At 36.3% G+C, this 25,959-nt stretch overlaps 1 protein-coding gene and 1 long non-coding RNA gene across 2 annotated transcripts in view; one reads left to right on the top strand and one right to left on the bottom strand.

The window, feature by feature from the left end:
• LOC128555543 (uncharacterized) overlaps window positions 1-18,378 on the bottom strand; it is a 31,440-nt gene extending 13,062 nt beyond the window's left edge. Inside the window, exons 1-3 of the long non-coding RNA XR_008370150.1 lie at window positions 18,295-18,378; window positions 8,989-9,170; window positions 949-1,046 (exon numbers count right to left, since the gene is read on the bottom strand). This is a non-coding gene — a long non-coding RNA (uncharacterized LOC128555543). The remainder of the gene's footprint in view (window positions 1-948; window positions 1,047-8,988; window positions 9,171-18,294) is intronic.
• A 4,210-nt stretch (window positions 18,379-22,588) lies between these two features.
• Window positions 22,589-25,959, top strand: part of LOC123525840 (PCNA-interacting partner-like) — a 178,875-nt gene continuing 175,504 nt past the window's right edge. Inside the window, exon 1 of the mRNA XM_053538129.1 lies at window positions 22,589-22,886. The gene's annotated coding sequence lies outside the window, so the exon portion shown is untranslated. The remainder of the gene's footprint in view (window positions 22,887-25,959) is intronic.

Raw genomic sequence — 25,959 nt, 5'->3', positions numbered from 1 at the left:
GAATTATGGTCCAGAGTGCAAAGGCACTGAACCATAACTGAATTTTAGGATGTGTACAGTTTCATCTCCCCTTTGTATGATGGCAATTTTAATGTAATAAACAGAACTCAATTACACTGAATATATTGACAGATGGCAATGAGAAGAAATGCAATATGCAAGAACCATAACTCTGAATTGATTATTTACAAGTTTATCTTCTCCTCTTATATTTTTTATGAATTCTTATTGAATTCATACAATTATTTGATACAGGTACTGGTATCTAGGATGAACCTAGAATTTTCAGGCCAAAAGGGCACAATATTTATTTGTTGAGACAGAAATATATATTTAACCAATTAAAAAAAAAAGACTGCTCCTTGCATGTCAAAGTTACAGCTCAGAAAAGATCTAACATTACCTTTGACCTCTTTATTAATGAAACCTTGACCTTTGAGATAGAAACCTGCATCTTACTCCAAACACTATTTCACTGTGGCAAACAGTTATGGCCCTGACAAGACCTTACATGAACTTTAACCCCTAAATGTGACCTTGACTTTCAAGAAATAATACGAAGACTGATCCATGCCTGTCAATGTTGCAGTTTGGACATACTGTATTCCCTTTGATACCTTTAAGTGTGACCATAACCTTTGAATTAGGAGCCTGCAGCTTGTGCCCTATAGGCAAATAAAACTGTCAAATATTAAAAAAATACTGCTCATGCATGTCAAAGCTATCACCCACATGAAATTAGATAGACATGAGACCTAGCAAATAACCATGGATTTTACAGAAAACTGGTTCAAGCCTAACACAACATGACCACTGCACTATATCAGAAAAAAATATACATATCGCCAAATCACTCTAAAGAAAATCTAGATAAAACAATCTGATCAACCAATACATGTCTAAAGAAGCAAAACTCTATTTAAACATTCTTTTTTAAAATTATTTTACCTTCCTTCCTTGCTTTGTGTTCGTTTTTTTGTCCTTCACCAACTGTCTGCTGAATGAACATACACTCTCAACAATGTCACACGATTAGCATTGGTTGGCTGTAGAATAAAGGTATACAGTAGTAAATAAATTTACAATATGTTCTATACAAAATTAGAAATCTTCTGAGAGCTGTAACCGTTGTTAATTCATAAAATATTGGTGCAAGAGTTATGCACCTTATGCCATATGGTGTGGGTGATGATGTGGAACAACTACTTCAAGTTTGAATCAAATCCATTTAGTAATAACTATAATATAGTGAAAATGCATCAAAATTCACCTTAATTCAAAGTAAAAGGGGACACAATTCATTAACAAGAGCTGCTGGAGGACAGCAATGCTCCACTATTCAACAGCCTTGTCAATTGAATGAATACAAAAGTCAACAAGAGCTATCTGTAAGACAGCGCGCTCGACTTTTCTCAGTGCTTGACTCTGAATTAGAGCTTTGCCAGTAAAAACAAGAGCTGTCACTAATGGTGACAAATGCCCCCGCAGCGCCTTGACCTTTGACCTGGGGTTGTGTACTCAATACGTACTATCAGCATGTGAAGTTTGAAGGTCCTGGGTGCAGTGGTTTGCGAGTAAAGTGCCTTCATGCAAAAAGTTAACGTTGTGACGAATGAAGGAACGAACTAACGGATGGACAGTTTAAAACTAATATGCCTCCTTTCGGGGGCATAAAAATCCAAGTTAACAAGAGCTGTCCATAAGACAGCGCGCTCGACTTTTCTCAGTGCTTGACTCTAAACTAGAGCTTTGCCAGTAAAAAAAATCCAAGTTAAAAAGGGACATAACTCTGTCAAAATTCAAATCAGAGTTATGGGAATTGTGTGTCCTGGTGTATACTTTAATAGTAAATTACTATTCTGAGTTTCAAGTAAAAAGCTTTAATAGTAGAGATATTTGACTTTATCAAAAATTTTAACAATAAATTCTAAGTTAAAAAGGGACATAATTCTGTAAAAATTCAAACCAGAGTTATGGGGATTATTTGTCCTGATGTAGACTTTGATGGTAAATAAGTATTTTAAGTTTCAAGTCAATAGCTTTGACAGTAACAGGCATATTTGACTTTATCAAAAACTTTAACCAAAAATTCTAAGTTAAAAAGGGGCATAATTCTGTCAAAATTCAAATCTGCGTTATGGGGATTGTTTCTCCTGGTGTAGATTTTGGTAGTAAATATTCATTTTAAGTTTCAAGTCAAAAGCTTTAATAGTAACAGAGATATTTGACTTTATCAAAAATTTTAACCAAAAATTCTAAGTTAAAAAGGGGCATAATTCTGTCAAAATTCAAATCAGAGTTATGGGGATTGTTTCTCCTGGTGTAGACTTTGATAGTAAATAACTATTTTAAGTTTCAAGTCAAAGCATTGATAGTAACAGTGATATTTGACTTTATCAAAAACTTTAACCAACGGCGACACCGACGCCGGGGCGAGAACAATAGCTCTTTTTTTTCTTCGAAAAGTCAAGCTAAAAAGGGACATAATTCTGTCAAAATTCAAATCAAAGTAATGGGGACTCGTGTAAACTTAGATAGTAAATAATATTTTAAGTTTTAAGTCAAAAGCTTTAATTGTAACAGAGATATCTGACTTTAGCAAACATTTTAACCAAAAATTCTAAGTTAAAATGGGGCATAATTCTGTCAAAATTCTATCAGAGTTATGGGGATTGTTGCTCCTGGTGTAAACTTTGATGGTTAATAAGTATTCTTAGTTTCAAGTCAATAGCTTTGACAGTAACAGAGATATCTGACTTTATCAAAAACTTTAACCAACGGCAATGGCAACGCCAAAGCCGACACAGACGCCAGGGTGAGTGCAATAGCTCTATTTTTTCTTCGACAAAAAGTTGAGCTTAAAAAGGGGCATATTGTTGTAAAAATGCAAAACAGGGTTATGGAACCTGCACAGTACTTATCAGCTTATGACAGTGGACAAGTGTGTAAAGTTATAATCCATTTCCTTTAGTGGGTACTAAGATACCATCTTACATCTAAAAATCTAACTAAACAAGAGGGCCAGATGGCCCTAGGTAAGGTCTTGTGTTACACACCATAACAGTATAAACATGTTTTACCTAGTGATTACACGAAGACAAATATTTTGACCAATTTTCGGCAAGATTGGACCAAAAAAACGTGGCCTCTTGAGTGTAAACAAGCATTTTCTTTGATTTGACCTACTGACCTATTTTTTACCCCATGTGACTTAGATAAGATCTTGCCAAAGACTTCATGATAACAAATACTCTGACCAAAATTTATGAAGATAGAATAAACAAGAGCTGTTACTTATGGTGACAAATGACCCTGCAGCGCCTTGACCTTTGACCTGGTGACCCCAAAGTCAGTAGGGGTCGTGTACTCAATAAGTACTATCAGCATGTGAAGTTTGAAGGTCCTGGGTGCAGTTGTTCGCATGTAAAGTGCTTTCATGCAAAAAGTTAACATTGTGACAAACTTTACAGATGGACAGTTGAATACTAATATGCCTCCCTTCTGGGGGCATAAAAATGTGCCCCCTTGGGTGTAAACAAGCTTGTTCTTCGATTTGACCCGATGACCTAGTTTCTGACCCCACATGACCAAGATAAAAATTTCATAACAACAAAGGGAAGAAATTAAAAATAAATCTAAGTCCTCCGAAAACATATCTAAGTCCAAAGGACAGGAACAACAAAGGGAAGAAATTTAACCAGAAAGAAAAAAAATTCTTACAATGTACAGATATGTCAAAATACACATATAAATTGGAGGTACCATCCATGTTGTACCACAGAAAATGGTCTTGGTTTTTCCCTACAGCCAATAATAAAAAAGTGGTCATTAAAAAAAAATACTGTAAGTGCACAAAAGAAGGATCTTCCAAATAAAAACAAGAGCACTGCAATACAACGCAAATGCATAGCAATATACACACAAAACAAAGACATTTGACCTTTGACCACTAAGTGTGACCTTGACAATGAAGTGAGCTATCTGAAACATGCACTCTGCACGCCGTTTCGATGAGGTGAACATTTGTGTCAGGTTTCCTTGAAGTCCTTCAAGGGGTTCAAAAGTTACGGTAAGTGCGGAAGGGAAATTGCTAACCAACAGACAGACAGACAGACGAACACCGAGGCGATAACATAATACGTCCCTTCAGGCATATAAAAAAGAATAGAGATATTATGGTGATACAAATTGTGTGCAAGTTTGGTTAAAATCAAAATCGCAAATGAAGCTGCTATTGTGCAGACAAGGTCAAAATAGCTAATTTTGGCAATTTCAGGGGCCATTACTCTGGAACCCATTATGGGATCTGGCCAATTCAAGAAAGGAACCGAGATCTTATGGTGACACAAGTTTTGTGCAAGTTTTATTAAATTCAAATCATAAATGAAGCTAATATTGTGCAGACAAGGTCAAAATAGCTAATTCTGGCCCTTTCAGAGGCCATCTCTCTGGAACCCATAACGGCATCTGGCCAGTTCAAGAAAGGAACCAAGATCTTATGGTGATAAAAGTTGTGTGCAAATTTAGTTCAAATAAAATCATAAATGAAGCTGCTATTGTGCAGACAAGGTCAAAACAGCTGATTCTGACACTTTTAGGGGCCATAACTCTGGAACCTTTCTGGTGATACAAGTTGTGTGCAAGTTTGGTTAAAATAAAATCATAAATGAAACCGCTATCGTGCAAACAAGAAATTGTTGACGCACGCACGCAAATTCTGGTCCTTTAAGGGGCAATAACTCTAGAACCCATGATGGGATCTGGCCAGTTTTCATAAGGAACCGAGATATCATGCCAATACGTTCTGTACAAGTTTGATCAAAATTGCTTGCAAAATATGGTCTCTATCGTGTTCACAAGATATTGTGAACAGACGGACGGATGATGGGCGATCACAAAAGTTCACCCTTATGAGACAGGTGAGCTAAAAAAGCACAATTTAGTAAAAATGCAAAGTAGAGTTATTGAACCTTTGCACTGCATGTCATATCATGGCAGTGAACAAGCAAATTCGATGAATTGGTATCCCCCGCCGAAAGGGTTTGTGATGAGGAATGGCAAAAATATATCCGTCAAAAAGTTAAGGATGTTACCAAAAAGCAAATAATTTCATTAGTCAAAATCAATTTAACAGAAAATGAATGTTATTTTTTGGTTGTGGGGGGGGGGGGGGGGGGGGGGGGGGTACAAAATATCACATGTTGATTATAAATAATGAAGGAAAATTAAAAATGAAAAAAAAAAAAAAAATGGGTTGTGGGGTTGGGGTGGGGGGTGGTGGGTTGCATGATTGGGGTGGTTGGCATGACTGGGTGGAGGATTAAGGTGGGGGAATGGTACAACTTTGCATGTTAATAAATATTCATGGAAGGTTTGAAAAAAAAATACTAAAAAAGAATGATTATTTTTGTTTTTTAGTGGGGGGGGGGGGGGGGGGAGAGAGGGAGGGTGTGTGACCAAGGCAAGGTGGTGACCAGGTGTGGGTACATAACTTCACATGTTTCTAATAAATGTTCATGGAAAAGAATGAAAGAAATTTAATGAAATTCTACCAATTGGTTGGTTTGTTATGTACAAATCTGCAGATTTTTAAACATTTAATGGGCAATAACTCCAAGGAAAACTGACCAATTAAAACAAGAGCTGTCCGTAAGACAGCCAAGCTCGACTATTCGAAATATTGTCACAGAAGCAGGAAATTATTACCCAAAATGTTAAATATCAAAAGAGTTTTAAGTTCGAAAGGGGACATAATTTGACCAAAATGCATATCAGAGTTATGGGACTTGATGCTATCAACTAGTTTTATAACCCCGAAGAAACATGTTAAGTTTCAATTCAATATCTGCATTAGTTTTGGGATAGTAACTTGCATGTAAAACTTTAACCAGAATTTTCTAAGTCCAAAAGGGGGCATAATTTGCTCAAAATACATGTTAAGAGTTATGGAACTTGAAACAGAGAGGTTGGTAATTGACCTAGAAAAAGAATAAATAAGTTTAAAAGCTATATGCCTTTTGGTAATAGCTGTATGTACTTGCACGCAAAACTTTAACCAGGATTTCTAGGTCCAAAAGGGGGCATAATTTGCCCAAAATACATGTCAGAGTTATGGGACTTGATTCTATCAACTAGTTTTATAACCCCGAAGACACATGTGAAGTTTCAATTTAATATCTGTAGTAGTTTTGGAGATAGTAACTTGCATGTAAAACTTTAACCAGGATTTTCTAAGTCCAAAAGGGGGCATAATTTGCCCAAAATACATGTCAGAGTTATGGGACTTGACCCAGTAAGGTAGGTAATTGATCTAGAAAAAGAAAAAAATTCAATAAGTTTTCAAATTCTTCCAAATTTGGCCTTGTTAGTTAATAGCTGTACTTGTACTTCGCATTCGATACTGTAAAACAGATTCCTTTAACCCACGGAAGTTACTTTCTATAAAAGTCCAAAAGGGGGGCATTAATTTGGCCTAAACATAAAGGTCAGAGTCTAAAAATCGGAACTTTGATGATGTATTTCTAAACTAGTTGTTATGAATACCCCGAAGACACATGTGAAGGTTTTGAGCATTCAAATATCTGCATTAGTTCTTGGTGCGACTGTCGAGTGAACTTTGCATATGTTTTCGAAAATAACGTTTACGAACAGACACTTTTCCAAGTTCCAACTTAAAGGGGGGCATAATTTGCTCAAAATACATGTTAGAGTTATGGAACTTGACCCAGTGAGGTTGGTAATTGACCTAGAAAAAGAATAAATAAGTTTCAAAGCTATATGCCTTTACATGATAGCTGTATGTACTTGCATGCAAAAATTTAACCAAGGTGTGACGCCGACGCCGACGTGAGTAGAATAGCTAGACTATTCTTCAAATAGTCGAGCTAAAAAAATGACAGGCATCAACGAAGTATGTTGGTTCATATTTATTTCAAGTTTCATGAAATTCTACCAGCTTGTTACTGAGAAATGGCTGCAGACGTGGATTTTTCATTAAATCAAGGGCAATAACTCTAAGGAAAATTTACCAATAAAAAAACAAACTTAACGGGCATCATTGCAGTATGTTGGTGCATGTTTAGTTCAAGTTTTATGAAATTCTACGTAATAGTTACTGAGAAATGGCTGCGGATGGACATTTTGGGGCAAGTTTCATTAAATCCAGGGCATTACTTTAAGGAAAATTGACCAATAAAAAAAACTTGACAGGCGTCATTGCAGTATGTTGGTTCATGTTTATTTCAAGTTTCATAAAATTCTTCCTGCTAGTTACTGAGAAATGGCTGCAGACAGACGGACAACACCATTTCAATACCCCACTCCCGATTTCATTGGCGGGGGATAACAAGTGTGTGAAGTTTCAATCCATTCCCATTAGTGGATACAGAGATACCAGCTAACATACAAAAACTCAACCAAAAACTACCAAGTGGAAAAGGGGCCATAATTTTGAAAACAAACAAAGTAGAGTTACTGGACCTGCTTAGTGCATGTCAGATCATGACAGTGAACAAGTGTGTGAAGTTTCAATCCATTCCCATTAGTGAGTACTGAGATATCAGCTTACATACAATACCTTAACAAAACATTTCTAAGTCGAAAAAGGGGCGTAATTTTGTAAAAAAGCAAAATAGCATTATGGAACCTGTGCAGTGTAAGTCAGTTTATAACAGTAAATACGTGTGAAGTTTCAATCCATTCCCACAAGCGGTTACTGAGATACCAGCTTACATACAAAAACTTGACCAAATTGGGATGCGGACGCCGCACACAGGTGAGTCCAACAGCTCTACTATTCTTTGAATAGTTGAGCTAAAAATTGGTGCAGGAGTTATGCACTTTGTGTCATATGATGTGGGTGATAAGGCGGAACAACTGTTGTAAGATTGAATCAAATCAATTTAATAATAACTGAGCTAGAGTGAAAGTGCATCTAAACTTTAATCTGAAACTCTAAGTCAAAAGGGGGGATAATTCATGAAAAAATGGTGCAGAAGTTATGACCCTTGTGCCATATGATGTGGGTGATGATGTTGAACAAATGTTTCAGTTTGAATCAAATACATTCAGTAATAAAGATAGAGTGAAAGTGCACCAAAACTTTCACCTGAAATTCTATGAATAAAGGGGCATAATTCATGAAATATTTGTGCCAAAGTTATGAACCTCGAGTCATAAGATGTGGATGATGATGAAGAAGAAATATTTCAAGTCTGAATCAAATCTATTCAGTCATAACTGAGATAAGAGTGAAGGTGCACCAAAACTTTTAACCCGAAGTTTCATTTAAAAAGGGGGCATAATTCATGAAAAATTGGTGCCAGAGTTTTGCACCTTGTATCATATGATGTGGATGATGATGTGGAACAACTATTTTAAATTTGAATCAAATCTGTAGAGTGATAACTCAGAGAGTGAAGTGCACCAAAACTAACCTGAAATTCTAAGTAAAAAGGGGGAATAAATCATAAAATATTGGTGTGAATGCTATGGCCCTTATGCCAGATGATGTGGGTGATGGTGAGGAATAACTATTTTAAATTTAAAGCAAATCCATCCAGTAATTAGAGAGATAAGGTGAAAAAAGCAGAAAGTGTAAAAAAAACTTTAACCAAGGTGGAGATGTGGAAAGACGCCGACGCCAACACCGGGTGAGTAGGAGAGCTCTCCTTATACTCTGTATAGTTGAGCTATACAATAAGGATTCTCTTTCCGCCATTTTCCAACCAGCCTGAAACTGCTGCTTGATTACCTATTTAGTACTATTGTACAAATACAGGAGCTGTCATTTTTGTAAATTCTTAGTTTATTTTTTAAACATCAAATAGCAGAAAAACAAATATATCTAGGAAATTGGTGCATTTAGATTCTTTAAACTTAGCATCATTTTAGACTGAAAAAAAAAAACTGTAAAGACATTTGACTTTTTTACAAACCATCTATAGAAAAGCATACAGATTCTGTCCAAACTAATCTACATGTACTCACTTGAACAATGAAAATGTTTTGGCTTTCACTGAGGTAATTGTTCTGGTTCTCATTCTGACAGCTGTTATAAAGTCCACCACTGTGAGAGTTGACCAAACTGGGATTGAGAATTATCAGGGCAAACAACAGAACAAACTTGGGTTATGAAGAAGGTGTAGATCACTTATCATAGACTCATCAGCCTGAAATAAATTGTTTATTGTTCTTGACATTGCTTAGATATCACGGGTGGTAAACGCGCAATCCAGTTCCCGCTGGGAATACGCTTAAAATGGGTTGCGCAACGTCCGGTGCTAGTGTTGCGCGTAAAAAAAGACGAAATTTCGGTATAGGAAGTTGTCATTTTGCTTAGTATGAGACAAGAATAAATTTTCTCGAAAAAAGCAAAATGCTATTCGACACAAATATGATAATACATCATATGTGTAAAATATCTGGTTTGTAAGTTATGATTCGGCTCTATTATCACAAAAACTCGGGCGACAAGAAGCGTGAAAAGGTATGAAATCAACAAAAATGGACGTTTCTGACCTCATAATTATGCCTAATCTGAGGACATTTGATGCTTTTTATGATAACTCAACTATTACAAAGTAACGAATATCAAAATTATTTGCTTCAAATCCTGCTTACGGGGACATAATTGACAAAAAATAATCTGGAATGGGGTTGCGCACCGGGAATGGAGTTGCTCATATACATCATAATGTATATAATGTATACGCGCAACTCCATTCCCGGGGCGCAACCCCATTCCCGATTATTTTTTTGCCAATATTTCCCCCAAAAGCAACATTTCATTCAAGTGTATGTAATATTCATGACTGTTTAACACGTGTTTGATCATTAGAAGCGTCACATTTCCAGAAAGAAGGCACAGGAGTTAGAAAATTGACATTTTCGTGATAGCAGAGCTGATTCTTAAATAAATAACTTGGTATTTCACACATATGATCTTTATTCATTTTTGTGTCGAATAGCATTTTGCTTTTTTCGAAAATATTCGTAAATGTGTCATTATTTACAAAAACAAAAACCCACCTACCTCGATTTTGTATATATTGATGCGCAACTCCAGCACCTGAAGTCGCGCAACCCATTTTTAGCGTATTCCCAGTGGGAATTGGATTGCGCGTTTACCACCCGTGGATATAGTACTAGAGATTAAACAGTGATACAAATAATCCTACCTTGCATTTATGTTTGTTTGTTTGTTTTTTTGGGTTTAACGCTGTTTTTCAACAGTATTTCAGTCATATAACGGCGGGCAGTTAACCTAACCAGTGTTCCTGGATTCTGTACCAGTACAAACCTGTTCTCCGCAAGTAACTGCATTTATGTATAAATCTGTATGAGGAAGAATGAAAAACCTAGACAGTTAAAAAGTAAGTGTTTAGTCATTTCATTCTATTGTCCATTTTCACAGTAAATACTAGAGTTTTTCTTGGTTTTATATACAATGTGCGATATGGTACAAATAACATTATATATGTATCTAAATTTCAGCTTAAAAAGAGAATCTGAATTTATTTTATTACACTCAAAACATTTTCTTATGTCAAACAATATGCATTTGACAACTTTTTTGCATTGACATATGTTCTTCCAGTAATAAGCAAGTTATAATTGGGAATTAAATATCTATCAATGACTTGATTGGCAGAACTATCTCAGGGTTTTTTTTCGGCCATTTTTATAGCCGTTATTCGGCTATATTCCCAATGCAAAAAAGTATGTATTTTTCCCAAAATGAGTGCAAAAATTCACAATCTACATTCGGAAAAAAATTTCATCAAAATTGCACAAAAATTGACCAAATTATGGACAATTTTGTAATGGAAGTATGATAAAGAGGTTCTACAATGTGAAACAAGTGTATGAGAAAGTGCTTAAACACATCATTACTATATCCTAAGGGACTAAATAATTCCCAATTTGGAACATTAACGTGTCAAAATTCCCAATTTCGGGGGTATAGGCCATGTTCCCAAATTAGCTAGAGAAAACCCTGTATCTGTAGCACCAAGCAATCTGACTAAAGTACATCTCCTATTACGCTACGCATAGGATCTGAGAACGACCTACTGATAGCTCATTCTGACGACCCTTTCGCTAGCCAATCAGAGCTTAACTTACAACATTTTGCAAATCTACATTTAGCCTTGATTTTCGCTATTTACAATTCTGATGACGCAATGTGTCAGATAGCCGGTTAGCTCAATCGGTAGGCCACTTGCTCTGTAAGCGAGGGGTCCCAGGTTCAAGCCATGGAATGACTGCACAATTTTCTCACTCTTTGACATACGAACAAGTCGTCTGATTGGTTCAAATAAAAACAGATTTGTGAAAATAAAAATAGCAATACTGTAAATTAGGGATGGGAACGAATACTGAATTCAATATTCGAATATTCGGTTTGCCATATTCGAATATTCAGTTAGTTTTAATGGAAGCTTTAAATTCTTATTAAGTGATTGGCATATACACAACGTAATCATTTGTTTAAAGCATGGATCATCGTAAATAAGGCCAAAAAAATGTTTGTTTCGAGTAACCTGATCCTACATAGCAAAACCCGCCGATTTTAGCGTTTTATATCAGGATTCTGTCAGTATAATCATGAACATATTTAACTAATTCAGTGTTTTAGCTTCAAAATGATACAAAAAATCAAAACGATTATAATTTAGACCGTCGCAATTTTATCTAAAAATAGCAGGTCGTCCCATTTAAACACGAGACGCGCTGTTGTATTACCACCGCCATTTTGAAAAATTTCTATCGGTGTGTAAAAATCGTCGTGTAAAAAGCAAGTAAGGCAGACTTAAACCTCCTTTAACATGAACTTATGCATCAATCATGTTTTTCTTGATTTTATTATTAACTACTTCAAAATTTAATTCAAATACGGCTGACTGCGGATGAAAACTGATTCTGCAGATTGTCTGAAACGTCGTACAAAATATTGTGAAAAGATCGACAATATCTACAAGTTTGGTATTGTTTTTGAAAAAAAATCTACTTGTTACATAAAACAGGCGCCAATAAAAATGAACAAAAGATAAAAAGTTATCACATTTATGCCAAGAACAAACTGTTAACCTGTAGCGATGACCCCAGGTAATTATGCATTGCAATTATCTTGTTAACTGGACATCTTTTGACATGCATCTGACACATTGACGTCTGTTGCAAACTGTTAATCCGTAACGATGGCCCCTGCCAATTATGCATTGCTATTTTCTTGTTAATTGGACATCTTTTGTTTTTGGTTTTATTCTGTAGAATTAGCATGCTCATATTTCCCAAAATCAATGATACTTATTTTGAAAAAAAAAATACAATAATTTACGAATATTCGAATTTGGACTAGAATAACTAAAACTCTTCTTTGAACAGTTAAGCTAACAAGAGCTTCCAACTTTTCTCAGTGCTTGACTCAAAATAAGTGCTTTGCCAGTAAAACTTTAAACAAACATTCTAAGTTAAAAAGTGGCATAACTCTGACAACTTTCAAACAAAGTTATGGGGATTGTTTCTCCAAGTGTACACTGTTGATAGTTTTAAAATAACTATTTTAAGTTTCAAGTCAATAGTTTTAACAAAAAATATCTAAGTCAAAAAGGGGCATAACTCCATCGAAATTCAAATCAGAGTTATGGGGATTGTTTCACCTGGTGTAGACTTTGAATTAGTAGTTAACTTTTTTTGTTTTTGGTTGGATTTAACGTCGCACCGACACATGATAGGTCATATGGCGACTTTCCAGCTTTGATGGTGGAGGAAGACCCCAGGTGCCCCTCCGTGTATTATTTCATCACGAACAGGCACCTGGGTAGAACCACCAACCTTTAGTAAGCCAGCTGGATGGCTTCCTCACATGAAGAATTCAACGCCCCGAGTGAGACTCGAACCCACATCGATGAGAGGCAAATAATTTGAAGTCAGTGACCTTAACCACTCGGCCACGGAGGCCCCTAGTTAACTATTTCAGGTTTCAAGTCAATAGCTTTGATAGTAACAGAGATATTTGACTTTATCAAAAACTTTTAACAGAAAATTCCTAGTTAAAAAGGGGCATAACCCTGTCAAATTTCATATCAGAGTTGGGCGAATGTTTTTCCTGGTGTACACTTTGATAGTAGGTAACTATTCTAAGTTTCAAGTCAATAGCTTTGGTATTACCACAGATATTTGAACTTATCAAAAACTTTAACCGAAAATTCTAAGTTAAAAGGGGCATAACTCTGTCAAAATTCAAACCAGAGCTATGGGGATTGTTTCTCCTGGTGCAGACTTAGATAGTCACAATAACTATTTCAAGTTTCAAGTCAATAACTTTGATAGTAACAGAGATATTGACTTAATCAAAAACTTTAACCAAAATTCCAAGTTAAAAAAGGGCTCGTCAAAATTCAAATCAGAGTTATGGGTATTGTTTCTCCTGGTGCAGACTTAGATAGTCACAATAACTATTTCAAGTTTCAAGTCAATAACTTTGATAGTAACAGAGATATTGACTTAATCAAAAACTTTAACCAACGGCGATGCCCATGCCAACACCGGGGCGAGTGCAATAGCTCTACTTTTTCTTTGAAAAGTCAAGCTAAAAATGCTCTATATCTGTAAAAGTTATGGCCCTGACATTAGAGAGTTTGAGATTTCAAACTTCGCCTTCCCCTTCAACGTCTCTCATATATATTTTGGGTAAAACGTCACGGACATGCGTGTATTTTATTTAAATCACACGTTGCTACTAAAGTTTTCCATGTAATATCACGTAAGCCTAAGACTTCGCTTTATTACTATGCGAAATAAAAAGCTTTGTTTCAGGATTTCTGCTTATTAAGTTATTTGATTATCCATATATATAATTAGACTAAATTTGATGCGAAACACTATCAATAGGTATAAGAATAATGAAGTTTTGTATGGCTAATGATTTTAACTAAATACATTGAATTGAACCTGGAAGTATAAAGTTATCAACTGATTTTGAGAAACTTTGAGATTTTGTTCAAACTTTAACTTCTACGGCATATTTGTGTCCCCAGGCGGTTTCGATTATACCAGATGGGCCTTTTTGTCGTATGAAGTGAAGTTTTGAACGTCCGAAGATGTGATATCACGAAAGCCGAAACTTCATTCTTTTTACATTTACTCTGTCCAAATACTCGGCATCAAAGACTGAAATCTGGATGGAGGCACATGGCATGACAGTCATTTTACTTGAAAAATAAATAATTACGCGCGATTATCATTTGGTGGAACATATTATTTTCACATCCAAATAAAATCATTCTGTTTCTGTCGGACACTTAATACGAAAATTGCGTTTTAATTATAAACATAAAATGGAACTAGTAAGACGGAAAATTCTTTTGAAGTATCAGATAATTTCAGATTTATGATATCATGATGAGAGACTTTTCCTGTTAGCCGTATGGGATAACTCCATTTTTTAAATGCACGGAACCAGAGCCTGGCAGAGAGACATTGTGGGTTAATTCCCCCTTTGATTCTTACATTTTACAAAAAAAGTCAGTCTTGAAACTCGGTGTGACCCTACCCTACCCCTACCCCTACCCCCTCCCCACCCCCCCTGAAATGGGTGACCCCCTCTTTAATGTTGGTGTCCCTCTAACAAAAAGTCCTGGATCCGCAGATGCTTTACTTATAAAAGGGTATATTAAAATCATATTGTGCTGTCTGAGAGTTTGGCATTATACAGAGTCATATAGAGTGTCATTATCACTTTGATATGATCATAATAGGCTATTAACTTTGTATGTGGATATATGCACGAGTTTTGCAGCGGTAATATTGCGCGACTTTATGAGCGCAATATTGTTCGCGAAAGAACGAGTGCATATATCCACATACAAAGTTGATAACCTTTTTATTACATATCCACTATCAAATGATTAATTTATATCTAAATTATCGTTCTGTCACGAAAGACGGGAAAAAATTCTCCGAAAATGCAATAAACAATTCAAACTGACGCGCATTAATATTTTCCGCGAAAATGACGTCAACTTGTTGTCGCAACGTGCGCGTCAAGGCCATGGACGTCACGCGATTCTTTCCATTACAACGTTAAGAAAACATTCCAGGTCCTATATTAGTCCAACTCATGACGTAATTATAACTTTCATTTCATTTCAGTCTGATAAATTACTACGTGCCAGTATCTAATAGGTCAGATTAATCAAAGAGTAAAAGTAAACAAGAGCACCGCCTTGCGGGTGCTGACGCTCATCTGATTTTTTTTGTGTAATAGAAATATTGTCCTACCCATGATTTTCTAAGTCTAAAAAGGGCCATCATTCTTGCAAAAAGCAGGATAGAGTTATGTTTCTTGATGTACAGTGTCCACTTATGATGGTGAAAAACTGTTGCAAGTTTTAAAGCAATAGCTTTGATAGTTTATGAGAAAAGTTGACTTAAACATAATACTCAACCAAGAAAATGATTTTCTAAGTCCAAAAGGGGCAATAATTATTGCAAAAAGCAGGATGGAGTTATGTTGCTTGCTGTACAGGGTCAGCTTATGATGGTGAACAAGTGTTGCAAGTTTCAAAGCAATAGCTTTCATAGTTTAAGAGAAAAAGTTGACCTAAACATAAAACTTAACCAAGTAATCTGATATTTTCTAAGTCCAAAAGGGGCCATAAATCTTGCAAAAAGCAGGATAGAGTTATGTTTCTTGATGTACAGTGTCCACTTATGATGGTGAAAAACTGTTGCAAGTTTTAAAGCAATAGCTTTGATAGTTTAGGATAAAAGCTGACCTAAACATAAAACTTAACCAAGAAAATGATTTTCTAAGTCCAAAAGGGGCAATAAATCTTGCAAAAAGCAAGATGGAGTTATGTTTCTTGATGTACAGGGTCTGCTTATGATGGTGAACAAGTATTCCAAGTTTCAAAGCAATAGCTTTGATAGTTTAGGAGAAAAGCTGACCTAAACATAAAACTTAACCAGGCAACGCCGACGCCGACGCCGACAACCGCTCAAGTGATGACAATAACTCATCATTTTTTTTCAAAAAATCAGATGAGCTAATAAAATGTTGCATAAATTACAAATTAAACAAATACACAATAGCAACAAAAATCTAAAGGAACGAGATTCGCAATGGACGGACCGTCAGGGGAGGTAACTAGAGTCACGGGTTGGGACTAGTCCGATATGAAAGCGTTCAACGTCATGATATGGAAAAATATCGCGGTCCATTGAAACCAAATGGAAAATAATTTTAGGTATGTAATAATCACTTTTATTTTCTCTCGTGTATGATTTAAAATCTTATACTGACTATATTGACATAATTTTATATAAAACCTAAATGTTTGGAGCAACACTAACGAGTTTTTACAACTGTTCACATTGTTTTATCGTGTTTATTTTTGTTTTGTTGTTTTGTTTTGTGTTTTTTTTGTTGTTGTTTTTTTAGGTAATCGCTCTAATATCCATGCGATGATTATATTAATTGAAATTTTTTTTCATTTAATTTTCATTCTTTTCATTTTTAAAACCTCTTGTAAAATTCCTGCCCTTTCGGACAATTGGTATCAAAATGCACGAAAAAAACGATCATAATTACGGATAAATTGAATGGGCGGATTAAAAGAAGTAAGGTTCATTCTAATGTTTGAAATCTCAAGAAATTTTAATCGAACTTCAACTTAATACGTTAACTTCACAAGAGACGTTGAAGGGGAAGGCGAAGGTTGAAATCTCAAACTCTCTAATATCTTACATTACTTTTGACTCCTAAATGTGACCTTGACTTTCAGTAAGTATTTATGCGAAATAATATGAAGACTGCTCCATGCATGTCAATATTCCCTTTGATCCCCAAATATGACCATATTCTTCGAATTAGGAGCCTGGAGCTTGTGCTCTCTGCCAAATTACGATTGCTTATGAGTAATTTTTTTTTCTTCCTTCTTTCCCTTTTCTCTCTTTTTTTTTACTTATCTTTTCTCTTTTCTTTGCTATATGTATATATATTTTCAAACTACAAAAATTGTGAAGGTAAATTATTAAATTCACTAGTACACTATAACAAGAACAAACACTATGCAATTGCACGAGGCACATCAGGGTAATACGAGTACTGAAACATTTAAAGAATACGGATTTTATGGAAATAAGAAGGAACTAAATTTACAAGTACACCCAGGACCCCTTTCATACATAGAGGTACAGTGCTTTAGGATATAGCAGATTTTAGGGTATAGAGGTAAGGTTGATAAATTTTATATTTAGACTTGAATTATTGTATGAATTTTCATATTCTTTTTCTTGCATGCGGACAGACATTCTGACATACATCTTAAATGTTTGCTTTTTGTGTTATTTTTCATATGTCATCAAATGAAAATTGAAGCTATCCTCTACTGACTAAATCAGTGTATGTAAAAAATGTCAGTGAATGAAAAGTATTTGATAGAAATTTAAAAAGTTGAATGTTTTTGAAAAGGGAATACATTAAATTATTATTCTGATTTATAGTAATATAAAAAATATTGATAAGTTTGTTTAGATGTGGATTTTAAACTAATAATGGAAAAAATGACCAAGCTATCCTGTACACCCTAAATCAGGCGCATATGTAAACAATGGCTTGGAGAGAAAAAACATGAATTTCGATTAAAAGCTGAATGTTTTGAAAAGTATAGCGGTTTTCTGTCCGATAAACAGAAAAAGCTATTAAATTTCATTTCTTTGAATTGGAATACAGGAAAAATTAGTTAGCTATCCGCTATACCCTAAAGCACTGTACTGAGACACTAGTCAAATGTTTTACCTGTTTACCACTTGCTAACCGATGAGTTACACAGGATGCACACATACACTAGCATGTAAATATTAGGCGCAGCTAATTCGGCTCAGGAGTACCAAACGCACAGAAGATAAGCGGAATAAGGAAAATGGACTAGTATCTGCAAGCTGGAGGACAGTATTGTCCTTGCCCTTGGCCACAAAAAACACACACACACACAAAGTGCTCCAAATCAGCAGACAGTCAGTTACAAAATTCAGGCTGTATTTCTAAAAATCTGAGATTTATACAAATCAAACACTCTAAATAATCATGTTTATAGGCAAACTTCACCTCATGAAACTGGTTCAAGCCTAACACATCCTCAGAAAAAAATTCTTCCCGCCATTGGCGCCAAATCACTCTCGAGAAAATATAGAAAAGTGATGCATATTTAAACAAAAATCTGAATATCAAATAAAACTCTAACAAGTGAAACTGTAATTAAACATTTCTGTTTTTAAAATATTTACCTTTCTTCCCCGCTTTGTGTCCTTCTTTGCTGCTTCGCTTTGCGTCCTTCCTCGTGCTTTACTGACTGCCTACTGAATGAACACTGAATGAACACGAGTTCACTCACAACATACGTCACGTGATTCGCACTTTGGTTAGCTTTAGAATAAACTACACTTTCACTAGCCGTTAACTGCTAACCTAAGATAACAATTCGACCGAACGGGCGGTGTTATACAGTGATACAGCATGTATGTCATATGGAATACGATTTATTTTCTTGAACACTGTTCATTTTTTCTGCACCACAACACAGATTTTTGCTATGACTAGTTTTGAAAGAATGTTACTACATTGTCCGATATGGAATTCCATGGCTAAAAATCAAACTTCCCTAGGTGAGTCCTTGGCCCTCTTTCTTAAAGTAAAAATGAAACAAAAATTCTCAACTGGTATTAAGAAGTGCGACATAGCTTACAACTGGATTTTAAATTCTTATATGTACGGACTTCACCCAGTTACTGACCATTTTTCGACTGCGGGTCTTGGCATATTCTACATTATTGCAGTCGCGAAGAACTACAACAAACAGAACTTTTCTGCTCGTCAAAAGAACGCTCTCATGAGTGAAATGATGGAACTCATGCGGCAGGTATAATGATGGAACAAACGATTATGATTAATAAACAAACGGGACATGAATTATGGAACAAACTGGTTATAATGAAGGAACAGGTGTGGAAGACGTATGGTTCCAGACATGATGTCATTTATCAACATAATAGAACTCACGACCCCACGGTCCATTTTATTAGCTGGGTCCTGAGTTCGATTCATTGGCGAGGAGTTTGTACACTGTGATGGTTTGATAAAAGACAATTGTTTCTGAAACCATTCGTCCTCTACGTCTGACTCATGTAGAAAAGTTGTGGAGAACAGGTTGATACTGGTATAGAATCCAGGAACACTGATGGGATACGTTCGATCAAAAGATATACATGTATAATGATAAAAAAGACAGGTGTAACGAAAGAAATAGACGGGTAACATATATTATATATTTTATTACATCCTTTTCATGCATGATAAACACGTTCAAAGGCGCTTTATATAGCGCAAAGACAGCCACTCGGGGTGCCGAATTCATCCTCTACTAGTACAAACACAGAGCGATCTGACCAGAGGGGCAGACTGAGACAAAGCCCACAGAATCGAAAGAAAGAGACAATTCCTCTTAGATACAGGCCTGTCCGGCTGGTTCTATAACGGCGTGCCCGGTGTGAAGCACCGATACACGCAAAGTCGTCCTTCCTGGAAGAACCAGTACTGTCTGGCCTCTTAGTTAGGTGGGAGACACTCAAGAGCATCTCAGAAATTTCCAGTTTCTGTATTGGGATTCGAACCCCGGACCATTCGAATCCCGGACTTCTGAATTGACAGTCAAGCATGTTACCATTTCACCATCGGGCGATAATGACTGAATAGGCGGAGAGAGAGAGAGATAGAGAGAGATAGGGTAATTTGGAATTCTAATTTTGTATTTACATTGAGTGTAGACACACGGACCATACTGTAACTCACGTAGCAGATAATAGTATGTGGATGATTTTAAAGGTGATTTTCTCTACACATGTAGATCAGGTGTGTTGAACGCAATAGCCGCTAATCCTTCTGTTGTAGAATATTATCAAACTTGTTTGGAATACCTTTAAAAAGAACTACATGTATATTCTCGCCAAACACATTTTTATTTACAACAGTAATCTTTTCTAAATACATTGAAGACCATTTATGAGGAAATAGTGACATAGATATTTCATTGTAACTCACTAATTTGGTGTAAGATTCTTACGTATATGCATGGTTCGTTGTATATCATAGTTTCCAAATAATGAAATTCGATTTTACAGAAAGTTCACACAGTGAAACTTCGATTTCCATGAGTTCTTAAAGAATGTACAAATTTGGCATTATGCTTTCATTAATTAAAAGACATGTACACATTTCAATTTAAGTGTCAAGTAATGTATATTCCTGTACGAATCATCAAAAGCTCTTCACAAAGGAAAAACGTGGGGGCTCTGTGGCCGAGTGGTTAAGGTCACTGACTTCGAGTCACTTTCCACTCACAGATGTGGGTTTGAGCCTCACTTGGGATGTTGAATTCTCCATGTGAGGAAGCCATCCAGCTGGCTTAAGGAACTAATGTGCCCGCCCTTGATGAAATAATGCAATGAGGGGCACCTGGGGTCTTCCTCCACCATCAAAGCTGGAAAGTCGCCTTATGACTTATAATTGTGTCGGTATATACGACGTTAAACCCAATAAAACAAAACAAGCAAAGGAAAAACATGGTGCGGCTTCCTGTGTCAAGGGGAGTTTGTCCGGATCCTGCCAAGGCAACGTGACTACTGGAGTCTGTCAATCTTTGATTTTTTTTCAGACAATGTAAGCATTTACAACTTATTATTTACTTTTTTTAAGAAACAAAAATACGAAGCAAAATGAAACGTGAATCAGGCTGGTCATTTAATTATATATGACTGCTCCTACTGCTGCTACTGCTGTACTGCCAACTTCACGCCGATGAAAATACAACTGAATATGAAAAATACAGTAAGCAATTAAACAGTTTTCTATCAATATAAATGACCGAAGGTGAGAAGAAAACGCGCACCACCTTTTTAGCATCAAAAGTATCATCATATTGCAATATTTAATGAAATTTTATAAAATTGCTTGCGATAACAATTACATTAGAACTTTAAATCATTTGGTCGAATAAAACATTCAAGTAACTAAAAACACAACATGGACATAGCATTCGCAGAAGCGGTGGTTCCAGAAACGTGGATTAATATGGCCAGTTGAGTGTACTTCCGCGGTCATCGGTTACATGAGTTAGTTTTCTGAAGTGTTTATCTTATTTTTGTCACTTTTGGCTAGAAACAGCAAGTGACTCACTGAGACAGGAGCCCACTTATGTACTCTTCCAGCCACAAACACTTGTTTAGTGCTATTCCTTGCCAATAATGTAAACACTTCTGTACAATTTGATGAGGGACTTCTGATTTTGTAGAATTTTGATAAAAATGGTAACATGTTTGTGTAAAAAGGCCCCTGATTACGTTTGCATCATAGCGTAGGTGTGATTACGTTTGCATTATAACGTAAGTATGACTCAAACCTTTTGGTCACGATACTGCATGGTCACGCGGCATTATATATCGTATGAATATGACGGTATTTGGGTTCATCAAATTTTTGTTTTGCGATAATGCAATATATAGATCTATCATTCAAAGATACATTCACTGAGAGGAAGAAATCGCTTGCAGTCATTGATTTACCTCGCAAAACATTGGCTGCTTTACATAAACTCATACATGACACTGCACATAATTATACAAAATAGAAGAAAGTTGGCTTAAAATCAGCATTTGATGAATCAAATGTTGAACATGGATATTTTTTTTTTTTGCACTTAGATCTAACATTCGGTTTTTTTTTTTTTTGTTATTTTTATTATTAAGTAAAATGTGTACATGCCCTCCTTATTGTAGCCTACTAAGTGTACAAAGAAGGATATCTTCTACTAACATTAGGAACTGAGTTTGACAAGGCCTCTTTTCTCGGAAACCATGCTGCAATTCATAGAACATATCGTTCTTTGTGAAGTTTTTGTTATGCTAGAGGATACAGTGTGTTCCAGGGTTTGACACAAGATACTGGTAAGAGAGATCGGGCGATATTTGGGTGGGTCTGACCAAGAGCCTTTTTTAAAGATGGGAGCAACATTTGCTATTTTCCATATATCTGGCAGAGTACTGGACTGCAGGGATTTTTGGAAGAGTTTTGTAAGGATGAGGGAGATCTCTCGGCTAATATTCTTTAGTACGACCGGTCTTGCAGCTTTATGGGGATTAAGGTTGTTGAGAAGTTCGTCGATACCTTTTGTTGAAATTTCAATATCAGACATAGCATAGGTTTGTGTTGGCTGTACGTTTCTTTTCCGGGGGTCTCTTTACCTGTATCTGCGATATCATTGTTTTCATAGAGCCTGCGGAACAATTGATACGTATTAGACCTTCCTGATAGAGCACAGGAGTCTGAAATTCTATCAAAAAGACCCTAGTAGAAGCTAGTCTACCTTTACAAAAATACCCCCTATATATATATATCAAATAATATTATGGTTAAAAGTTGTCAATCACAAGCATATTGATTGCCCTGGTGTAAATCGTTATTGGCAGGAGTATGGGGTTTTGACGGCGCACAGTTACTGCCCTTTAACCAAATGCGCCATTTGAACAGAAGGTCGTGATTAATTCGTCGTTTGAGCAGTTAAAGTTAAACAACACATAACTTATAAGCACATTACTTAAAAATATTTAAGGATTTTAAATGAGGTCTGCGACATTGTGCTAATTTAGTGTCAGAGTATACGGTACTGTACTGATTTGGAACCAATAGTCGGACAGATTTTCGTATTTCGGCGCCATTATTTCCGCAAAAACTAGGTCCCAGAAAAGTCACAAATTAGCTATATAGCAAAATCTAGCTATATATAGCTAGAAATAGCTATAAAACCGTTTACAATTGTTCAAAATAGGTGAATATCAAATATAAAATAGTTATTATCTCATTCAAATGGTTTATGAGACAAAAGGCAATCACAAAGAATGGAGATCTATGTAGTCAGTTTCAATACATGTTGCGAATTTCTGCGATTTGTCATTTATAAATTTGTCATATACACAATGATTATCACAAGTGAAAAATTCAGAGATGATTTATCACAAAAAATTATTGATAATGTGACTTTATAGATCTTGGTTTTGTGTTGTTGTCTTTCATCTTACAAACCTTTTGGATGTAACAAAGAGCTGTAAAAATAACCAAGATTCGTATATGTACTAATGTCATCATCCTGTTTTTATTTTTAACAATCTGTATATATTACTGCTCTTACTCTCTTTAACAACATGAATATCATGTATCATGTAACATAGCAACATGCTTTTAACAACTGCCCCGACCTCCCAGTTATGATCAGAAATTGATTGTTGGGAGTAGATGTAGACGAAAGCAACAAGAGGCTAACTACAGAAAACTTGAGGGGACTCCGTGGCCCAGTGGTTAAGGTCGCTGACTTCAAAACACTTGCCCCTCATCGATGTGGGTTCGAGCCTCACTCGGGGTGTTGAATTCTTCATGTGAGGAAGCCATCCAGCTGGCTAACGGAAGGTCGGTGGTTCTACCCAGGTGCCCGCTCATGATGAAATAATGCACGGAGGGGCACTTGGGCCAAATTCTGCAGAATGCCAGGTGTGGAGTGTCAGTAATTATGTCTCCCACCACATAGTGGTGTGGGAAACATATTGATTTACACCTGTCTGTGTGTGTGTCTGTCTGTCACAAATCTTGCCCGCACTCAAAGTTAAACATTTCTCATACGATCTTTACCAAACTTGAACAAAATGTGTTTGACCATAAGTCCATGTCTAAGTTCGATAACCAGCCATGAGCCAAAGCCATTAAGTTTAATGCACTTGTTGCTGTGAGCTTGACATAAACTTTTTTCATTACATAAGCATCTACACTTAAAATTATTATATAAATGATCCAACTTTGTACTTAAGCCTTAGGTAGAAACAAGTGAATGGTCACAAGCATTTAAAAACGCATTTACCCTCACCTTGCTAGCTGGCAAAAAATCTCTCTCTATATATATATCTCTTCAATATATGAGCAAACCTCACCCTCTTGGCCAGGCTCATCTAACCCCTTCTCCACTCCTGCACACCTCACCCAACACCCTGTAACACACCATGCAGTCAGCCTATTCCCCTGTCCACCCCACCAGCCTCCACCCATTCACCCAGCAATGACCAGCCCATTATACATTATAGCAAACGTCCTCAAAATTTGTACATGCATGTATTTTATATGTGTCCCCTCAGTCGCTATTGTTTTGACTACCTTGTAGCCTAGTGGTATAGTGCTCACTTTGAGTGTGGGAGGTTGTGCAGACTTCAGGAAAGTTGGAAAAAATGGCAGGACATTTGGTCCAGCGATGCCTAAAAATCTGCCAGACCGAAAAAAAATATGCCGGACTGAAGAAAATGTCAGTGTACCGCATATGTTGCTTTTCTCCATCATAATTCATATTCAAGCCAGGTGTGATCAGTTTTAGTCCATTTCTCATTAAATGTTCGGTCAACCCTCTTATTTTCATACATTTGTTACCTTTCACTACGATTGTTGGGCGTTAATTTACGTTTCTTTCCCAGTTCTGCCCCAGCATAATATGTAAGTGACACCATTTTGATATGTAAATGTCCGATATGTTGCAGTTCTCGGGGTACGATAAATGCCGGTCAGTCGGACCACATCAGGATTAAGAAACCGCGGACCGGATCAAAATTTTCCGGTCATGTCCGTCGGACCGATGACTTTCCAGAAGTCTGTTGTGGATTCGCTCCCCGGCCGCATCATACTGGTACTAAAGACTAAATACATGTATATGGTACTTTTAGCTTATTGGAGGAGCCTCCGTGGCCGAGTGGTTAAGGTCACTGACATCAAGACAGTTGCCCCTCATAGATGTGAGATTGAGCCTCACACGGGACTTTGAATTCTTTATGCGAGGATGTCATCCAGCTGGCTTACGGAAGGTCGGTAATTCTTACCAGGGGCTTGCACATGAAATAATGCACAGGGGGCACCTGGGGTCTTCCTCCACTGTCAAGGCTGGAAAATCGCCATATGACCTATAATTGTGTAGGTGCAACGTTAAACACAACAAAATAAATGAATAAATAGCTTGCTGGCTTGGCCCAGTGTCAGTATAATTTGGCTGGGTGGGATATCAGGCATGATATTTTAGTTAAATATCACAGTAAAATTGAGGTTTGTGCTCATTGCTACATGTCAACACCATCATTTACATGACTGATAAATTGTTGAAAAGATGCTACAACACTGAACACAAACACATTTGGAAGTCATTAAGTTCAAAGGTTAAGGTTAAATTGATCTATCTGTAAACAGTTTCTGCTCAGTAATTGGAAAAAGAGTGATCTTCTTTTCTCTGCAGTTTTTGTGACACAATTTTTTGGGGGCACTAAAAATTGCTCTTGTCTGTCCATCCAACTTTGTGTTGTTCATATCTCAAAAAACATTTGAACATGTCATCAAATAGTGAAACCTCTAAGGATTGTTACAGCATTGGATATTTTAATTTGGATCAGACAGTCACAGAGCTGGTCCATAGTTATGGCCCTTGAATTAGTGAAAAATATGCATATTAAGGGCCTAAGCTTGTGTCTCTTGAATCTCAAAAAGTATCTGACCCAATATTAGGAAACATTACAGGAACATTATTCAGCATTTGAAATTGTGCATCTAAGGTTTTGTTTGAGATATAATCATTCAACCAGGCCAGTTATTGCCCTTGACTTAGTAAAAAATGTGCATATAAAGGCACAGAAGTTATGTCGCACATATCTCAAAAAGTATTTGATATAGGTACATGAAACATGATAGTACTGGTGTAAGCCACTGCAATAACATTTTAAGAAAGGTGTAAGCATCTGCAATAATATTTAAAGGAAAAGTGTAAGCCCCTGCAATAACATTTTAAGGAAGTTGTAAGCCCCTGCAATAGCATTTTAAGGAAAGGT

This window comes from Mercenaria mercenaria, chromosome 3, assembly GCF_021730395.1.
Source record: "Mercenaria mercenaria strain notata chromosome 3, MADL_Memer_1, whole genome shotgun sequence".
NCBI classification, from domain to species: domain Eukaryota; kingdom Metazoa; phylum Mollusca; class Bivalvia; order Venerida; family Veneridae; genus Mercenaria; species Mercenaria mercenaria.
The sequence above is the reverse complement of the archived record's forward strand: the minus strand, read 5'-3'. Positions and strand labels throughout refer to the sequence as shown.